Genomic DNA, 18500 nt, shown 5'->3' with positions numbered 1-18500 from the left:
TGATTGCCAGACCAGTGCACCATAATCGTAGCAGGCGTCCCTTACGAGGAGACGCAAACAGCATTATGGCTTTGCTTGACCGAGCGATATTCTCACAGCTGAAAGTTGTGATACCTTAAAATGAACTTGCATTTTTAAGCAAGAAGCTTCAGCTGTGGGCAGATAGACGTGGCCTTACGCTGTGCCGTTGCGCTCCATTTCACCCGCAGGCAAATGGAATGGCTGAAAGGTAATCCGCGGCATAAAGCAATTCATGTCCATGTATCCAACATTAAAGGCAGGCTGAAATGCTGTCTAGAAGCGGCTGTGGCTCACCAGAACAAAACGCACGCAACGAGCCTCGGCTGCAGCTCACATTTTGCTGCTTACGGCGAAGTTCCAGTATTGCCAGCCGACAAAGAAGTCGGAATCGATGTCATACTGCAACTGTTTGAACATCGAAAAACCAACCAAGAACAAAGCAAGTATCGAAAGGCGATGAAGCTCCGATTCGAGAAGCGACACCAAGGACACAGGCCGGATATTGCACTCAACGATCTCGTGCTGGTGCGGAAGGGTCTACAGGGCAGCGACACAAGAATTCTTGGACCTTTAGAGTTGAGAAAATATCAGTACAGGAAGGTGTGTTAAAGACCATAGGCTACCTCACTGATGGACAGCTAGAATTCGCAGCTACGAGTAACGTTCCTTGGTATCACCCCAGGAGGGCTGGAGAAAAGAAAACGGGGGGAGTGTAAGGAAGAAGACAGGAAAAAAAATGGAAGAGTAGAGTTCCTGGTTGGAGAGGAAGACGAAGAACGAAAATAAACAGTAAGGGCGACCGTAATGGCTTTGTCTTTCTCGGTGTCGTTACATAGTTCCATAGTTTTCTGGCTTAATTAGACTTGTGAAAAAAATCTTCAGTTTAAGTGCCTTAGCGAAAATTGAGAAAAAAGACCGCTGAGGTCGGGGTTAGCAATTGGCAGTTGCTCAAAATTCAAGTTTGGCAATTTTTCGAAAAAAGTCTCTGTCAGTGACATAAATTTAACTTTCCGTAGGCTTATAACTATTGGTGTAGGCTTACTGCACTCGTGTCATGACCACAATGCAGCAGTGTTTTAGTTGAGCATCTGAAAGTTGCTTTTTCCACCTGTAGTGAAATATGAATTTTGTCTTTCCAATAGGTGCGAACTTTCACAAAACCAAGGTTGGTTCCTTTCTATAGAGACATTTTTCCAGCTCATATTAAACTTTCGTGCAAACCAAAAAGTACTCGGGAGCCTCTTTGGTCTGTCCTTCTCTGGAAAGAACCACCATACATATGTAGTCTTGTGTAAAGCTTTGCTATTCCCAGCAGGAATACCCAACGATCGCTGCTAACCCTTGGTTTCGGTGAAAGCGTCGTCTGTGCTGCCACGTGAGTGCCAACGCCACATCGGCGAGTGAGCTACCCTTTACAGGCCAGTTTAGCTGACACGCCTGACAAAACCGCGATATCTACGCAACTACTCAAATTAAACAAGGACGTCGATCCACCTCATAAAACATGGCTCAAAGCCAAAAACAAGGAATGAGGTGCTATTCGCTGACTTCTTCGCAGAAAACTTAATCCCCGGGAAAATCCCCGGATTCTCCCGGGGATTAAGTTTTCTCGGGAATTCTCGGGATTTCCCGGGATTTTCCATTCACTAGGCTACAGCTTGCCGACGTGCAAACAAAGTGCGAAGGGTTTTAAATCTGTAACTGCGCCTACCAGAGAGATGGCGTTTGCCTCCTGTTAAGAGGCATAAATGGATGCCAATGCATTGCCTATTTTGAGGGTATAGAACAAAACAAGTTTTGTGTTTACAGATGTGTGCCCATTACTTAGGCTAGGCGTGGTCAAGTGGAACTTGATAGGAGTTTCTCTGCTGCACAGTTGTTGCTCTTTCTATTACAGAATGCTTACATATGTCCGAAGTGAATATCATCGAACCAGGTGAGTTTCCTTCACGGACGTAGAACAAGAGCACTCGTCTGTGAAGAATCGACGTAGACATCAAATTAGCGTTTTAATAGAAGATACGAATGAAAGATTGTACCTGATGCAGCACGAGGAACGTAGTGAATGACTTTTACCCGAATGTGTACCTCTGGTCTTTATTCGGAGAAGAAAAGAATTCTATTATAAGTGGAACTGTTTATGTGATATGGGCTTCTTTACAATATCACAATATTTTGTAGGAAAAACGGATCAAGCGATCACCATAGATAGTTCAAAAGAGAATCTTAGTATTCGGAATCGTGTGACATCTTCCAAAAGGTCTTACTTGTTTGATAAAATAGATATCGCAGGCAATTCAGGGCAATGGGATGGTAAACGAGCCAACATTCAGTTATATGGATCGTCTAATCAAATATATTCCGCAAAAGGTATCTTCCTATGACAAATGTCCGAACCAGTTCCTGACTTACATTATGCCTCTGGCTGTTCCAAACGACAGTGTATTTGTTGCGCTCGACTTTGTTTTTCTAAATACAAGGATACCAGATGCAGGTGGCATCAAATTCGTAATTCCGACGTACGAAAAGTCACCTGAGCGCATTCGAATTGATGGTAAAATGGTCGATATACTTCTGAGGCATCTCCTAGAGATGAACAACTTCGAGTTCAATAGCAGGCACTTTGTCCAAGTCAATCTAACCTTTGTGGGAAGAAAATAGGATAAAAAAAAACGCCAGGCCTGCGCTGAAACCGCAGTACAGTCACAACGAAAGCTAGAAGAGCAGCGTTTCTAGAGCCCATTGTAAGCGCTCTTGGACCTACTAATACAAGTACACTAGCAAGGTACCCACTACACCATAAATCACAATTTTTGTGAAGTTGGGAAACACTTACTATGCCATTATTCGTCATTCTGCGGAGAAGCGAGGCACCAGCTACACGTCTGTAAGGCATTATGTGTACTTTGTTGACGCGACGACTGATGGCGATGAAGAATTATGGCTCAGCCCTTTGTAGTGGGATGGAAGCTTTAACCGGCCAACCAGTTATGTGTTTGCATTGGGTGACGCCCGGTCGCTATTTCCCTCTCCCGCTATGCTGTATAACATACGTTGACGTGGCAGAGAGAGGGGGTGGGGGCAAAGAACTTTATTGCGACCCCGAGGAAATAGATCATGCGCTTATGGGCTTCCTTGGCAACCAATACAAGTGCACTTGCGAGGAACCCACTACGCTATAAATCATTGTAAGTTTTGAGAAATAGGAAAGCAGGCATTATGCCATTTTTCGTCATTCTACGGAGAGCCGTGGTACCTGCTAAACGCATGTAAGGCATTATGCGCACTTTGTTGATGCTGTGCCTGATGACGATGAAGAATTATGGCGGAGCTCTTTGTAATGGGTTGGAAGCATTCAACAACGTTCTCGTTGCGCATTTGGCATTTTGTGACGCCTGGTTACAGAATTCGCGTTGTGCGACGCTTGGTGCTTATTTTACTCTTATACCACGCTATATTGCATATGCTAATGTGGTTCCTTCCCGACATGAAGCCTGTATAGGACCTTTTTGCAAAGCAGCTTCAAGCACCGGCATGGCTCAGAGGTTGAATACTGGGCTCCCACGCAGAGGGCCCAGGTTCGAACCTCGTTCTTTCCTGGAAATTTTTTCTTATTTCGTTTTTTTTTCTTATTTCGAGCGATAGTGGTTACGGACACCGGCGGCGGCGGCGGCGGACAACTACGCCACCAAAAACGGCCGCTGAAATGATCTCATAACACCTTTCGCTGTAATATACTAATAATTTCATGAGCAGGCTGGGATCAGAATTTTCAAGCAGTATGCCATTCCGCCCTTTTTTTCTTGATGCGACGTTTCAACCTAAGGGGACAAGATAGTGGAAAGCTGGTCTAGTTGGTATATATTCATAGTACTAAACAGCCCGAAAAACCAGAGAGAAAAGGGAAGAACAGCGCGGGACGAGCGCTGACTGCCAACTGAAGCATTTATTACGCATAACCATGCTTAAGTAACTGAGCTGCCTACCACGTGCACAAGAGGGTCCGGTTAGAAAAAACAAGATAAAACCAGTTAAAAAAACAGCAAGACTATAACTATCTTCGTACGCTCAGATAATCCAGCACTATGCCAGCTAAGGCGATCGAGGACGGAGCGACGCATGTATCTGACAGAGCACTGATGTGGGCAGCCTCCACAATTTCCCGCTGCGTCTGCCCCCCGTGACGGTACAAAATGGTGGTGTTTTTAAACAAAGGAACACATCCGCATTCACGACAGTGTAGCGACAAGTGCGAGCTGCCTTGGCTTTAGGAGAATTATTACGTTCGCGCAGGCGAACACTAATGCAACCAGTCACATGGAAGTGGGATCGAGTACACCACAGACGTACAGCAAGGGATGTACTTATTGGCGTGTCAGATTTGACAGGCACGTTCCTTTGCCGGCGACTTGCTCGCGATACGCCATTGGACCTTCGCACAAAGCTCACCCAGCTTATTGGGGGCAGAAATAAAATCTTGACCATTGTAGCGAGAGGTGACCTTTATGAAATGGGTCAAGCCATGCACGCAGGGGAGGACAGCCATGTTTCTACGCTGCTCTCATCCGCACCCTTGTTCAGCCCTTCTTGATGCCCCGTGCCATCTTTTCTGCAGCGAACGAAAGCCTTTCCTCTGGAAAGCCAGCCATCCTCAGTGTCGAAGCCTGCGTGTTGAGGGTGTCGCACATCATGTGAGGACAGGATTTACTGAGCGCCGAGCGAAAACATGACGTCACTATGGCATTTTTTACCAGCTTAGTGTGGCGCGAGGTATAAATTAACAGTGGTTTGACACACTTTGGTGAGTATTTCCAACACACGTGTGGGAGAGAACATGAGAGACAGGTCGAGAAACTGGATGCACCCGTCGCTGATGCGCTCAGACATGAACTTCAGGCCAGTCACCAGCAGTTGAATCCTGCTGCCAGTCGTTCATTATTATTAAGTAATGATGGACATACCGTAAAATTTTTATTGCTAAATTTTGCATGCTTGTCTCTACAGCTCGGTGAACCTAGCTTAGGTAAGTGTCGCTCAACGTAGGGGGAACGCGGGAGCCATTGCAAATGCGTGCCTTTTGTACATAGCATTTGCCGTCAAAGGAAATGTACTTCACGGGCTATGCGCTGGATGGTGAGGACTTTGTTGAGGCATCGCAGCAGCTGACCACAACTGAGATAACGGATACCATCACCAGCACAGCATACGCACCGATCAGCGACGTCACCAAAGAGGTACTGTAACAAGCGACGTGAAACTGGAAAAGTTTGAATTATGGAAGGGACTAAGCATTGCGAGCAACACTGAAAGAGATGCAGATGCGAGACAATCGCCGTCGATGAGAGCCATAGTAAAAGCATTAGGCCAGCTAACTGATATACAGCGCCACATTATGGAGCAAGAACAAGCAATTTTGAAGACAATAATAGCTAAGGCACTACGTCAAGATATACTGAAGCCAGATGTGTTCGATGGTAGTACTGTTGGCGCGGATGTCTGGCTGGAATTTTATCAGTCTGCCTGCAAATAGAATAGCTGCGTAAATGACTCAGATCGTATAACAAAGATGCGATCATACCTGTCTGGGAACGTTAAGAAGTGGTATGGCATACGTGTCCTGCACCACCTTGAAGATTCGTGGGAAACATGGAAAGAGAATTTTTTGCAAGCCTTCCAAATGATACCAGTTAACTTATGGGATCAAGCTATCTCTTACAAGCAGGGAGATAGCAATTTGCTGGACTACTATTTTGAGAAGAGGCGCTTACTGCAACTAGCGGATCACACGATCCCCGATTCATGCATCATGCCACTAGTTATACACAGAATGACAAAGGGGTGCCGGAGACAAGTACAGAATATGTCACCGTCAACTTCACATGAGCTTTTTCAATGCTTAAAATACGTGTCATGTGAGACCTGGTCCGATTTTACTCCAATACATGAGGTGACATATAAATCGAGGCCACATGACAAATACGGCAACTACACTACTAGCGTGGCATCTTACATACCAGGCGAATGTGAACCAGCCAACAACATGACATGGGACTTTACTAGCAGGGAAACCCCGATTGTGCAGGAGATGGTGTTTCTTATGAAATCAAACATTTAGTCCGTACCCATGACTGTAAATAATTGCAAGGCGTCAGCGGTCGTGGACACTGGAGCATCAGTGAGCTTGATCAACGAGCAGCGAGTGGACAAAAATGTCATTTTCACTGGAAAATTTGTTAGAGTCTAAAGTTACGACCGAACATACCGAGAGCTAGCGAAATGGACGGACGTAAAAGTGCATTTCAGACGTCAAGAGCATATGGTGAGAAGCCTTGTCATTACAGGAGTTGAGTTTGATTTCATTTTGTCAAGGCCTGGCATGAAGCTATTTAAAATGAATATTCTTTGGAATGACGCCATCACCACCGAGCATTCTAACCTCGTACATACTCAAGACAGGAAAGTCACGTGCTCGGAAGAAGTTGTGTCAACATTTCCTGAGCTTTTGTGTGTTGGGAACTATCCACCAGCAACTACAGTAATTGAAGTACCTTTCGAGCTTCGAGATAAAAGTGTCGTGCGAAAGCAACCGTATGGACTAAGCCACGAAAAGAAAGCATGGCTTAAGCAAGAGCTCCAAGGAATGTTAGATTCCGGCATTATCAGACCATCAACCTCTACATTTGCTTCACCGATTACCATTGGGTCTTATCGATTGTGCACGGACTATAGAGTTGTTAACAAGCAAACTGACTTGTTCCCGTTCCCCATGCCCCGAATCGACGAAATAATTGACGAGACGGGAGGATGCAAGTGGTTCTCCAGGATTAATTTATGTAAAGGTTACTGGCAAGTACCACTGAAAGAAGAAACCAAGATGTTCACCGCTTTTGTCACGCCTTTCGACGTCTACGATTACAACCGCATTCCATTTGGGTGGAAAACTTTTGGCGCATGGTTCCAGAAAACGATGAACATGGTGCTCAAAGATTTTTTTGGAAAATTCTGCAACGTGTATGTTGACGATATACTGGTTGCCCCCATGTCAATGGTTCTAGGAGCGCTAAGTAAAGCACAACTTAAAATAAACGCTAAGAAGAGCTAATTTTTTTGTCGGACGGTTGTGCTCTTAGGCAGGTCCTTTGACGGAAAGATTAAAAGTACCAAGGAAGAGCGCATTCAGTGGATAAAAACGCTAGTCAAGCCATTCGATTTGCACTCTCTTCGCGTCTTCTTGGGCCTTGCCGGACACTTCCGGAGGTTTATAAAAGATTATGCCACAAAGACTAAGTGTTTGACAGCCCTTACGCAAAAGGATACCCCATTCGTGTGGTCGCAAGAATGCGAGCGTTGCTACAATGAACTCGTCGAAATTATTTCGGCAGATCCTGCACTTACACTGCCGGATTTTAACGTGCCGTTTGAGCTGTGCACAGATGCCTCTCATTATGGTACTGGAGCCGTCGTTTATCAAAGAGACACCAATAAGCCCGTCGCACAAATGCTACAAGTGATTGGATATTTCTCCTATACCTTTACGAAGGCTCAAGTAAGTTATTCTACCACAGAAAAAGAAGCCTTGGCAGTTGTTATGGCACTCAAATATTTTAGAAGCTATCTTGAGGGAAGAAACTTTATATTATACACCGATAAGCAAGCATTGATTTATATATTGCAATTGACACAACGAAAAGGCCGGCTTGCCAGATGGGTCAGTGAGATTCAGCAGTACACTTTTGAAGTGGCCCACCGCGCAGGACAATAGCACCAGGACGCCGACGCTCTGTCAAGACTCCATGTACCCAGTGACAAAAATCTTGAAGAAGTCAACCTAATCAAGTTGTGGGAAGGCTCCGAAGACCTCAAAATAGATGATGGCAAGGTACTTGTGCCCGAAACGACAGTACCGACAATACTGCGACTATACCATGACAGCTCTGAGTCTGGAGGTCACGATGGGTTCAAAAGAACGTACAGAAAATTAACCCAAAGATTTACTTGGAAGGGCATGAAGGACGACGTGGCTAAATATGTAAAGACATGCCACAACTGTCAAATTTGCAAAGCAAAGTTTAAGCCACGTGGAAACGAAATGGTAACTCCACAGTATTCTGACACACCATTCGAAATACTGCACCTTGATTTTGCAGAACTGAAAAAAAGGGTGAGGGTGTCAAGAAGACCCAAGTCTTTCTAATCGCAGTGGACGAATGCACGCGGTTTGTGGCTGCCAAAGCTGGAAGGGAGGATGCGAACTGCGTCATCTCTTTTCTAGAGAGGGATATGTTCTGCAACATCAAGGTTATTGTTGCAGACAACAGACCGGCGTTCCGAAGCGAGAAACTTCAGCATTGGGCTACCGCAAGAGGTATCGAGCTGCGTTTTCCTGCACCATATCACCCGGAAGCGAACTCTCTAGCTGAGAGAATTATTCGAGATGTGAAGATGTTCATAGCCCTGTACCCCAATTTCAAAGGCGGGTGGAAGTGCGCGTTGGAAGCTGCTGTCAACCATCATAACCGGTCGCACACTGCTGCCTTAGGATGTATCCCCTGTTTCGCCGTTTTCAAGAAACCACCTTGGCTTCCTGCGGACAAAGAACTGTGTATATTTGAAAAAATCACGCTGAAAGAAAAGCCTTTGGATGCGCAACAGAAAGAGAAATATAGGAAAACGATGAAGGCGAACTTTGACAAACGTGACCAGTAAGCCATGCCCAAAATTGAACCTGGAGAGATGGTACTTGTTCGAAAGGGTCTTGACTCACAGTGTCCATTTGTAGGTCCTTACCTGGTCTTGAAAACAGCGAGGCAAGGAATTCTCAAGACTATATATTATCAAGGACCACGAAGCAAAGTTGAAGAGGCGTCGGTTGGGAATACACTGCTATACCATGCACGGAGGGATGAGAATAAAAGCCCGGGAGGATGTAGGGATCCTGCGGCTGAAGAACCGACGGAGAAGAGAAGAGGAAGATGAAGTCGCCATGGCTGAAAACTGTGTATATTAAACAGTAAACGTTCCTTTCTCCTGTTGGAACTTTATAATACATTTTAAATAAAAAGCTAACAATTCAAGGAATCTTTCGACAGAGATACCGCTACTCGATATGATTGTGAGTTCATCAGTGCATCGCTTGAAAGCGGACATAAGGTGATTGTGCTGAAGAGAACAGAACAAATCTTCTACATCAGTGCTCAATGCTGCACTGTTCATCGGATTAGAATCAGACAAAAATTCAACAACCACCATCGAGCTTGAAATAAAGAAAGGGTCAGGAATATGCAGCGAAGACACACACTTCTGGACGTATTCTAAACACAGTACTGCCACGTATCACCTTCTGTAACAGTAACACGAAACGGAAGATCCGGCTTGTGGGTTTTCGCCGTGAAAAAAGCTTCAAGCTGTAGGTTACTAGACTTTCCCTATCGGAAAAACTACCATGGTGGATACTGGAAAAGGTGGTGGATATAGTGGAAATAATGCTGGGTATGCTGGAAATCATGGTGTTTCAGGGGACAGTGGTGGGTGGCATGGTGTACGTTAGCTGGGTAAGGTGGAAAGGATGGTGGACGATGGTGGAGAGTAGCAGCAAAATACTGGGTAGGGGTAGGAGACAGCGCCCACTATGGCGCGAATGGTGGAAAGCAGCGAGGGAATGGTGGGTGAGGAAAATGATGGTGTACCCTGCTACACCATGCTGGAGAAGCTGCGCCAAACACCGTCATAATACTCGAAAGCGGTGGCAACTACGATGAGTATAATGTGAAATATCATTGCCGTGCAAATGAACAGCATTTTGAGCTTGTTGGTAATGCCTATTGGAGCAATGTAAAACACAATAGACAGGATCGAACTTGTTTTATATTTGTAATACACCCCTTGTGAGCATGTCTTTTCTTTATTTCTTATTGACTGACATGAAATGAATCTATATTTTTGTGGTGAGTGGTCGAGCCCCTTGAGCTTTCGTTTTCAATGCTACATTTGTTTGCAGTACCTATTGTATTGATCGCGAAAAAATGCTCAAGAATGTATTGCCTGATTATTATTAAATCTTAATACGATTTTCTTGGCTGAGAATATTGATTCGAGCACGAAGAAAAAGCAAAATTAGTGATCACTGGATAGCAGTTAATTTTTGGACTTCCGTGGGATGTAACTACTCGAGACCACGCCTGTTCCGCTTTAACATTCGCGCTGAATTTGCTGCTCGCTCACATTTATGATAAGGCTGGAAGTAAACATCAACATCATGTGCGCTACAGATGTAAACGTTGAGAAAAAGGTCCGTGGAATGCATGCTGCAACCGAATCACCTCGCGTAAACAGATTGACAATGTACTGTATTGCAAAAACAATTTGCGGCTTGAGCAGAGAACCTCATTTAGACGGGGGCAAGGTGCAAAGCGCAGCCGTATACTTAGATATTGGCGCATGTAAAGAGGCCCAAGTGGTCGGAATTTCCGGAGCCCCCACACTACGGCGTCTCTCAAAATCATATCGTGCTTTTGGGACGTCGTCAAAACCCAGCAGTTATTATTATCTGAGCCGAGCAGCTGCTTCCCAGCTCCCTCCTCCTCGCTGCGCTGGTAGCGCCTTACAACCTAGCCTCCGAGATTAATGTCTACTGCCCGTCTCTGAGGCCGTGTTCGCCATAAGCGCTGTCTCAATGGCGGCGGTGACGTCACGTCCGACAGCGTCGGAAGTGAAATTCGTTTTGACCGTGGCCACTGGCGTCGCCGCTGTCGTCCTCCCAGATTTTTCTTTCCTGACATGGCGGCGCGCTGCTTACAACGTGGTAATGGCGTGGTGATTGTGTTTGTGCTGATGCGGTTGATTTTCGTGCGTGCCCGTGCTTTGTGTTTTATGTTGCGATCATTGACTTAGGCGGAACATCTTGAATCAGTGTGATGCGCGGTACACGGCACACCAAGCGAGCTGCAGGCGCCAGCTTCCCAAGTACGATTCCTTTGTTGGTGATCATCATCGATGAAGAGTGCCGGAATAGTTTCTCGCAACGCGCGCTGTGGCATGGAGAATCGACGTGACAGTTCGTGCACATATGAACTCACCATATTGCCTCTAGACCGACGGATATCTGCAAACGGGGTGGTCAGCCAACGCCGACTCGTTACATCACCTGAAGACCGGCGGACGTCGCAACGTGTACGCTGCCAGCATGTTCTCTTGCGAAAGGTAGGGCTGTGAGTGCTACTCTGTGCACGTTATGCATTATTATTGCTCTATGCGTATTGCCAAGGGATATTGAATACGGTGGTGCTGAATGTCTTTGCAGTTGTGTTGAAGCTGCTCCCGCCCGACGTTTGTGAACAGCTTAATCGACACTGTTACAAAGTGCTTGGATATGTGAGACGGGCGCACTACCCGCCGTAAAACTGAAAGCATAGATCAATTTTCAACAGAAAGGCTCTCGTCTTACACAGGTATTTAACAATCGTCACTGCACTTGTAATAACCAAACTAAAAAATTATTGCTACTGCCATCGGGTTGTGCTGTGACTGGGAATCGGTGAGGCGCGATAGTTTCATTTGGTGATGCAATAAACAACACTGATTATGCTAGCACCCTTGTGTACTCATAAGTTTTTACGTCGGAAATAACGGGAATTTGTTCAGAATCCGCCCCTGAATGACGATATAATGTGGTAGGTGGGCTTCTGGGGAAGGCGGAATGGGGTGGGGGTTCGGCACTGCAGCGCTAGCGTCAACTGGCCGGCTGTGTATCCCCGTTGGCTGGGCGACGGCATCGTCCAATGTGGATTTCTTTTGCCGCTGCAACGTTTGAAAGTTTAGGCTGTGGTTTCGGTGTGTTTTTTTTCTCTTGCTCAACGCGGGCTAGCGAATCGCGCGTTCATTTTGCGAGGGGTAGGTTAATTGCCGCGAGAACTGACCCACTTGTGGTTTTAATAAGATTTATTTCAAGGGCTACCATCACGTGAACGCTGCCGACCTGTTGCGAGGGCAAGTAATTGTCCCCGCACGGAATGCTGGCACTATTTCACTTACGGCAACTCGCGCCAAAATAACATAACAGCCGGTAGTACCTCACCAGCTGTAGTGATTTGTAGTGCAATTTTACTGTATTAATTCAAAAGTCACTTAGTCGTAAGTTCAGCAGACACGTATAAACTGCGCGAAGACGAGCGAAGCGCAGAGAACACACCGTGCGCTTCGTGTGTGTCTGTTTATTTCTGTCTTCTAACGTGTTGTCTTCGCCCATTTTAAAGGTGTCTGCTGTACCTATGAACCAACTAGCCCAACAATATGTCATACTTGCAACAAGGACTCACTATAGTATTTATTTATTTGATTGAAAGGAGCAGTGTAAGACGCATCAATATATTGATTTCTAAACAAATCATTTATATTTTTTAATGATGCTTTTTAAATATTTTTCAGGTTGCTTGGAGAAATGCATCTCTTTGTAGCCGCTTCAATTATAGCCACCGAGGAACTACCGTGATGTCGTGGTGAGGGTTTTCTACGGGGGTTTTCTGCAGAAGCTGCTCGTCGAGGCAAAGGAGTAAGCATAACGCCAAGCAATGTTGAAAAGGGAATAAACTTATTCACTGATCCAGTCTGCTTTTTGCTTAGTGCAAACATGCATATTATTGTGCCTGTTTTGCCTGATAACACATTTGGAGCCAAAGCTGAGAGTTACCAGTTGGTTTTCTGTGGTTAACCTGCATGCCTTGTGTAACAGGCAAATATGTTTTGAAATATAACTGAAATAGCATTGACAAATATGCCCGCCAATCTCCGTACCTGCCACGTACCTTGTACACAGCATAATTTCTACCCACCAAGGCTACCGTCCACCATCTGCCCACCTAAATTACTGTCCACTATCCACCCACCTTGTCCACCATCCACCAACCGTCCGCTATCCACCCACCACCGTCCACTATCCAACCGCCATCCATCAACCGTCCACATCCACCCACTACATTAATCCACTATAATGGTGGATGGTGGTTTCCACCATGTCCACCATTTGACTTTTTCCAATAGGGTTGTTGACTGCCTGCGCAGTTTTTCTAAATTACCTCGAGGAGCAGCGCTAAAGCTTCGCGCATTCTTTGAGCCAACTTGGCAGTACGTACCCTAAAGTTCTTTTGAACAGCTGCTAAACCTTTGTGCCCAAAAACGTTTTCGGAGATAACAACAAAATAACGCTCCTTATCTGACGTGAGCAATCTCAAGTTGTTCTGCACTAGGAAATCAGTGAAATCCCTAGCTGCATATGCCTCCCAGGCCTACCTGCACACTTAATCGCATTGTTCATACACTCACAGTGTGCTCGTAGCGTGTTGTTCTCTTTTATCTCCAGTTTTTCGCGCTGTTTATTACTACGTATGGGAACGCATCATAATATATGGGTAGGTTATCTGCCCGTACATATTCGGTGCATGTGACATAAGGTTCGAACACCGCCTGTGTGTGATACTGCCCGTCCGTGCAATTCTTACAGTGACGGGTCCCCTGGCCACAAGTGACGGGCCCCCTGGCTAACTTGCAAGAACAAATATTCAGCGCAGTGTCGTGAGGTTGCACGTGCTCAGAATGCACATCACTCACCCAAGTGACGGCAGTAAGAATTCAAATGTTCCGGTCATGGTCTCTCGATCAATAGCCAAGCGCTTGGATGTCATACACTGGAATACGGTATCGTTGTCCGAGTTTGAGATGGCCACTGAGCATTCAAACTGTTCCATTGTCTGCAATACAGACAAAACATGACTGAAATTACAGACGAACACACTAATATGATGCAAACGAAGATTAAAATGTGACCGCTAAGTGTTATTGAGCAATGCATTTTTGGGCTCGGAAGCTGTTTGTGTGTCCGGCGAAATATTCGCCTTGATACAAAAACCATGCCCTGGTGACTCGAATTACGGCCGGCATATGACCGAATTGACAATCATGAGAATAACAAATTAGCTTAATGTGTACACCTGGCGGTGCCATCCCGCCTGTGACCCTTGGGTTGGGTGCCCGCTTAGGCACCTGACCTGACACGGCTCATGCACCGCACCAGAAGGCTGATGGTACATATATATATATATATATATATATATATAGATATATATATATATATATATATATATATATATATACACACGACGGATACAGAAAGTAAGGGACGCTTGCTGATATTTAAATATTTACACTCTAGCATAAAGCTCTACTTTGCAGCGTCATCTTTTAATTCTTCAGGAAAGCGCAGTAGTTACTGTTCTGACTCAGTAGTCGTCTGCTTGTCGGGGAATGCAACGACAATATCTGCGAAAATCTTTGCTGTAAGTGCGAGCTGTAATTCAAATTTTGCTTGCGAAAGCATCATCAGCTTCTCAGATTTACGCGGAATTTCACCTATTTTACGGACATTCTTATTTATTTATTTATTTATTTTATTTATTTATTTATTTATTTATTTATTTATTTATCTATTTGTCTTAGTCAAGGAGGTTTAAAAAAAACTTCTGGAGTGGAGGTCCCCTATACGCGCCCACGCGAGCGGGTGAAGCCTGGGAAACCGGTTGGCAGCCATTTTGCTCCTGGCAAGAGGCAGCGCAGCTTGAGCGCGGACAGCGTAATTGTGAGCTTCCGCGGGGGCGTTTCAGCGTGAGAACTGGATAGTTCGTGTCACTTATTTGGCCGAATTTTTTTGTTGTCCTGCAGGATTGAAGAAGGCAGTTTTTTCCACCATAATACATGGGCTGAAGCGTGCCTGATAACACGTAGAATTCCCTTCCAGCATTCCCGAAATGAAGCACATGGAGGAGTTAATAAGTGGTACATAAAATATTATTCACCCCCGCCTTTTACACAACTTCAAAAGAAAAACGAAGAATATACAATGTGGTTTATACGTGAATCGATAAAGCAACAAATCCAAAATAACTTCAAAATGCATCGTAATGCACACAATCACGAAACTAACCGTATGAAACACGCGTCCTTAAAAACTAAACACAGCAAAAGAAAAGATACAAAAGTAAACTAGTTGACCAGTTTGCTGCTGCTCTGGTTTACGCATAATGCAGACAATCACGAAACTAACCATATGAAACACGCACCCTTAAAAAGTAAACACAGCAAGAGAAGAGATACGAAAGCAGATTAATTGACTAGCTTGCTGCAGCTCTTGTTTACACTCGTCTATAATTTTTTTCAAAATAACAGTCCTTAATTGTCAGCCGTGTTCTTACTCCGCTCTGGGAGTTTTAAATGCGAGGCATTTCTTAGCGAACCTTTGGCACATTCAGCGTTTTTATCTACGAATCTATCTGCCTAGCCACCTACGCCGAGGTGCTCTCATGATCGCCTCCTTTACTTTGTGCAGACCAAAATCGGCAAGGGAGGGTAAGAGGATTCGACGGATATGGCTGTCGTATCATGACATGAATAACGGGAAAATTCTGTCGCGTAGGTCGTCAAACCCTTTCCTCCAGACACGTGTGGCACATAGCCGTTTACCACTGGCCGTGGTGCACGGGTATGCGCCACATGTGATTGACAGTTCATATCTACCCAGGAACCGCGAGAACAAACATTGGTACTTTAAATGCGAGAGCGTTAAGAAAAACCGACATCGGCAGCGTTGACCCGACGAATGGAAAGAATAAATATTAAGATCACAGCAGGAATCTAACCTAAGCATTCTGCGTGGCAATCAAGTATTCTACCACAAAGGTACGTCGGGTATATAGACTGGTTCGGAAAAACAGCCTATGCAGGCGTAATGTCTGTGCAACGTCAAGTGTGGTTGTGGTGCTGGCGTTTCTAATTTTGCAAGAAAGCAATGCACAGTACGTATGTACTCCTACGATACAGGCGTCATATCAGATTAACGTCTGCGGTTCCAGTGTTGGCTCCGCTTTTATAGTAGTGTAATAAACATTACATTTATATTCCTATGTTTCAGCACGCTATATTGAAGCATTTCTCGACCCAGAGGAATACATTAACGAAAGTTACGTATGATATCCACATGGTTGCACCATAATGTGCACTTAGTTCCGATAATACTGACGTGTGTGTTCTAACGTGAGGGCTGACGTTGCGTTGCACCTCAAAGTTACCGTTTAAACGCCAGTGTGACGTGCCTAATAAGCCCACGATGTGCACACAGCTACTACACTTACAAAAACACGTTGATCCACCTCGTAACGCTTGGCTCAAAGCCATAAAATACAGCATAGCAGTACTCGCTGACTGCTTCGCATGAAACAGATTCCCACAGATTCCAAACAGATATGCCCGGAGCAATATGGCGGTCGTCGGCTTCAGCGGCAGCTCGCCGCCTCCACTCCAGAAGTTTTTTTTCAACCTCCTTGGTCTTAGTACAACTACATCACCCAAGTGGGCGTTATTGTAGGAGGGTAAAAAATCACACCGTTGTACAGTCCAAAAAAAGTCAAACATTCGCGCAGCAGTGCGTGCGCGTTCACGAAAAGCACACCTCTTGTAGTAACGATCAAAAGCATCAGCGGGAAGATCGACAACATACGCATCCAACTCATTCCATTTACGTATAGTGAAAGGAAAAAAAGAATGAGGGAAGACACCAGTACGACTACTGATCTCACCGATTTTTTTCTAGTGATCATTTCTGTGTGACACGTAGTATGGGCTCATCATGTACAAACTTTTGTTATTGCGAATTTCATCAAAAAAGATGGAATGGAAGAGCTTTAATCGCAAGAATTTTCTGTGCTGCTCAAGATGTTTCCATCCTAAGTTCCTTTGAATGCAGGTGAAACTGAACTGAAAATTGTAATTGCCACTGACGAAGCGTGCAGCGCGGGTTTGTATGCGTTCACTTTATAGATTTGAGTTTGACCATGAGGATCCCATACTGGAAAGACATATTCAAGGATGGGTCGGACATTTGTAACACACAGCTTCTTTCCGGCTTTTTGGGGCAGGCTTGAAATTGCATTAACAAAATTTAACACACCGTTGGCTTTGCCAGTTATGTAACCTATTGCTTGTTCCAAGATAAATTGGCAGACAACTATACGCCAAGATATTTAAAATGTTCAACGCGGTACAGTAGTGCTCGTGACAAACTTTAGGAAGAGTGATAAAGTTTTCGTTTCCTTGAAAAACTGAGGAAACAACACTTACTTACATTCAAACGCATCTACCATTTTTCACACCACCTCACCACAGTGTCAAGATCACGTTGTAATGCACAAATATTGTCCATACTGTGAATTGATTTATAAATAACACAACAGTCTGCGTACAGGCTCAGATTTGATGTTAGCGTCTCTGACAAATCATTAATATAGGCCAGGAAGAGTAAAGGACCCAACACCGCACCCTGTGGCACCCAGGAAGTTACATCAACATATGAAGAACCATTTGCACGGACGGACTGTTTTCTACAAGATAAATATTCCCTCAACCAACCACGAAGAGAAGCAGGCAGACCTGAAAAAGATAATGTATGTAATAGGAGAGCATGTGGAACGGTGTCAAATGCTTTCTGAAAGTCCGAAAATACCGAATCGACTTGATAACGTTCATCATATGAACTTAAAACATCATGAGAAAAATCTCACAGTTGTGTAACACATGACAGTCCAGACTCAAAACCATGCTGAACTACACAGAAAAAAAATCGGCAGATCCCATGCAATGTGGGAATCAATGTAATGCGAAGCAGCCAGCAAAGATCTGCATACATCGTCTTGTTTGTCATTGAGGCTAATGAAGTCATTCATGTAGTGACATCTAGTTAGCTATATAACGCGAGATTGTCATACATGCATGCGTGTGCAACCTGGTATATGCCATGCTAATCAAACATATATTCTGCTACATATATACGATGCATGACCTGCAAATTTTGCTCGTCACGCACTCCTGTCATGCCATACCAATTTAGGCATATATCCAGCTAACAAAATGCCCGCGAGTGCACCATGAGCGTGGCGTCTAAATCACACCCTACGTGACATGCATGTCATGGTTTTCGTGTTACCACCTGTTATTTATATTCGTCAAACAGTCACGTCGCGCAATACCAGTTTTGGTGTATATCAAGCTAGCGAAACGGCCGCCAGCGCATCATTAGCGTGGCACGAAAGTCATGCTGTACATCACATGCGTGTCATGGTTTTCATGTAAACTCTTGTCGTTTGTGTTCGTCAGACAGTCACGTCACTCAATGCCAATTTTGGTGTATATCAAGCTAGCGTAACGGCCGCCAGCGCACCATGGGCGTGGAATGTAAATCATGCTGTACATGACATGCGTGTCATGATTTTCTTGTTAACTTCTGTTATTGGTGTTCGTGACACAGTGACGTCGCGAGATACAAGTCTTGGTGTATATCAAGCCAGCGAAACGGCCGCCAGCGCATCATGAGCGTGGCCCGTAAGTCATGCTGTCCATGACATGCGTGTCATGATTTTCATGTTAACTCTTTTTATTTGTGT

This window comes from Rhipicephalus sanguineus, chromosome 3, assembly GCF_013339695.2.
Source record: "Rhipicephalus sanguineus isolate Rsan-2018 chromosome 3, BIME_Rsan_1.4, whole genome shotgun sequence".
Taxonomy (NCBI): domain Eukaryota; kingdom Metazoa; phylum Arthropoda; class Arachnida; order Ixodida; family Ixodidae; genus Rhipicephalus; species Rhipicephalus sanguineus.
The sequence above is the reverse complement of the archived record's forward strand: the minus strand, read 5'-3'. Positions refer to the sequence as shown.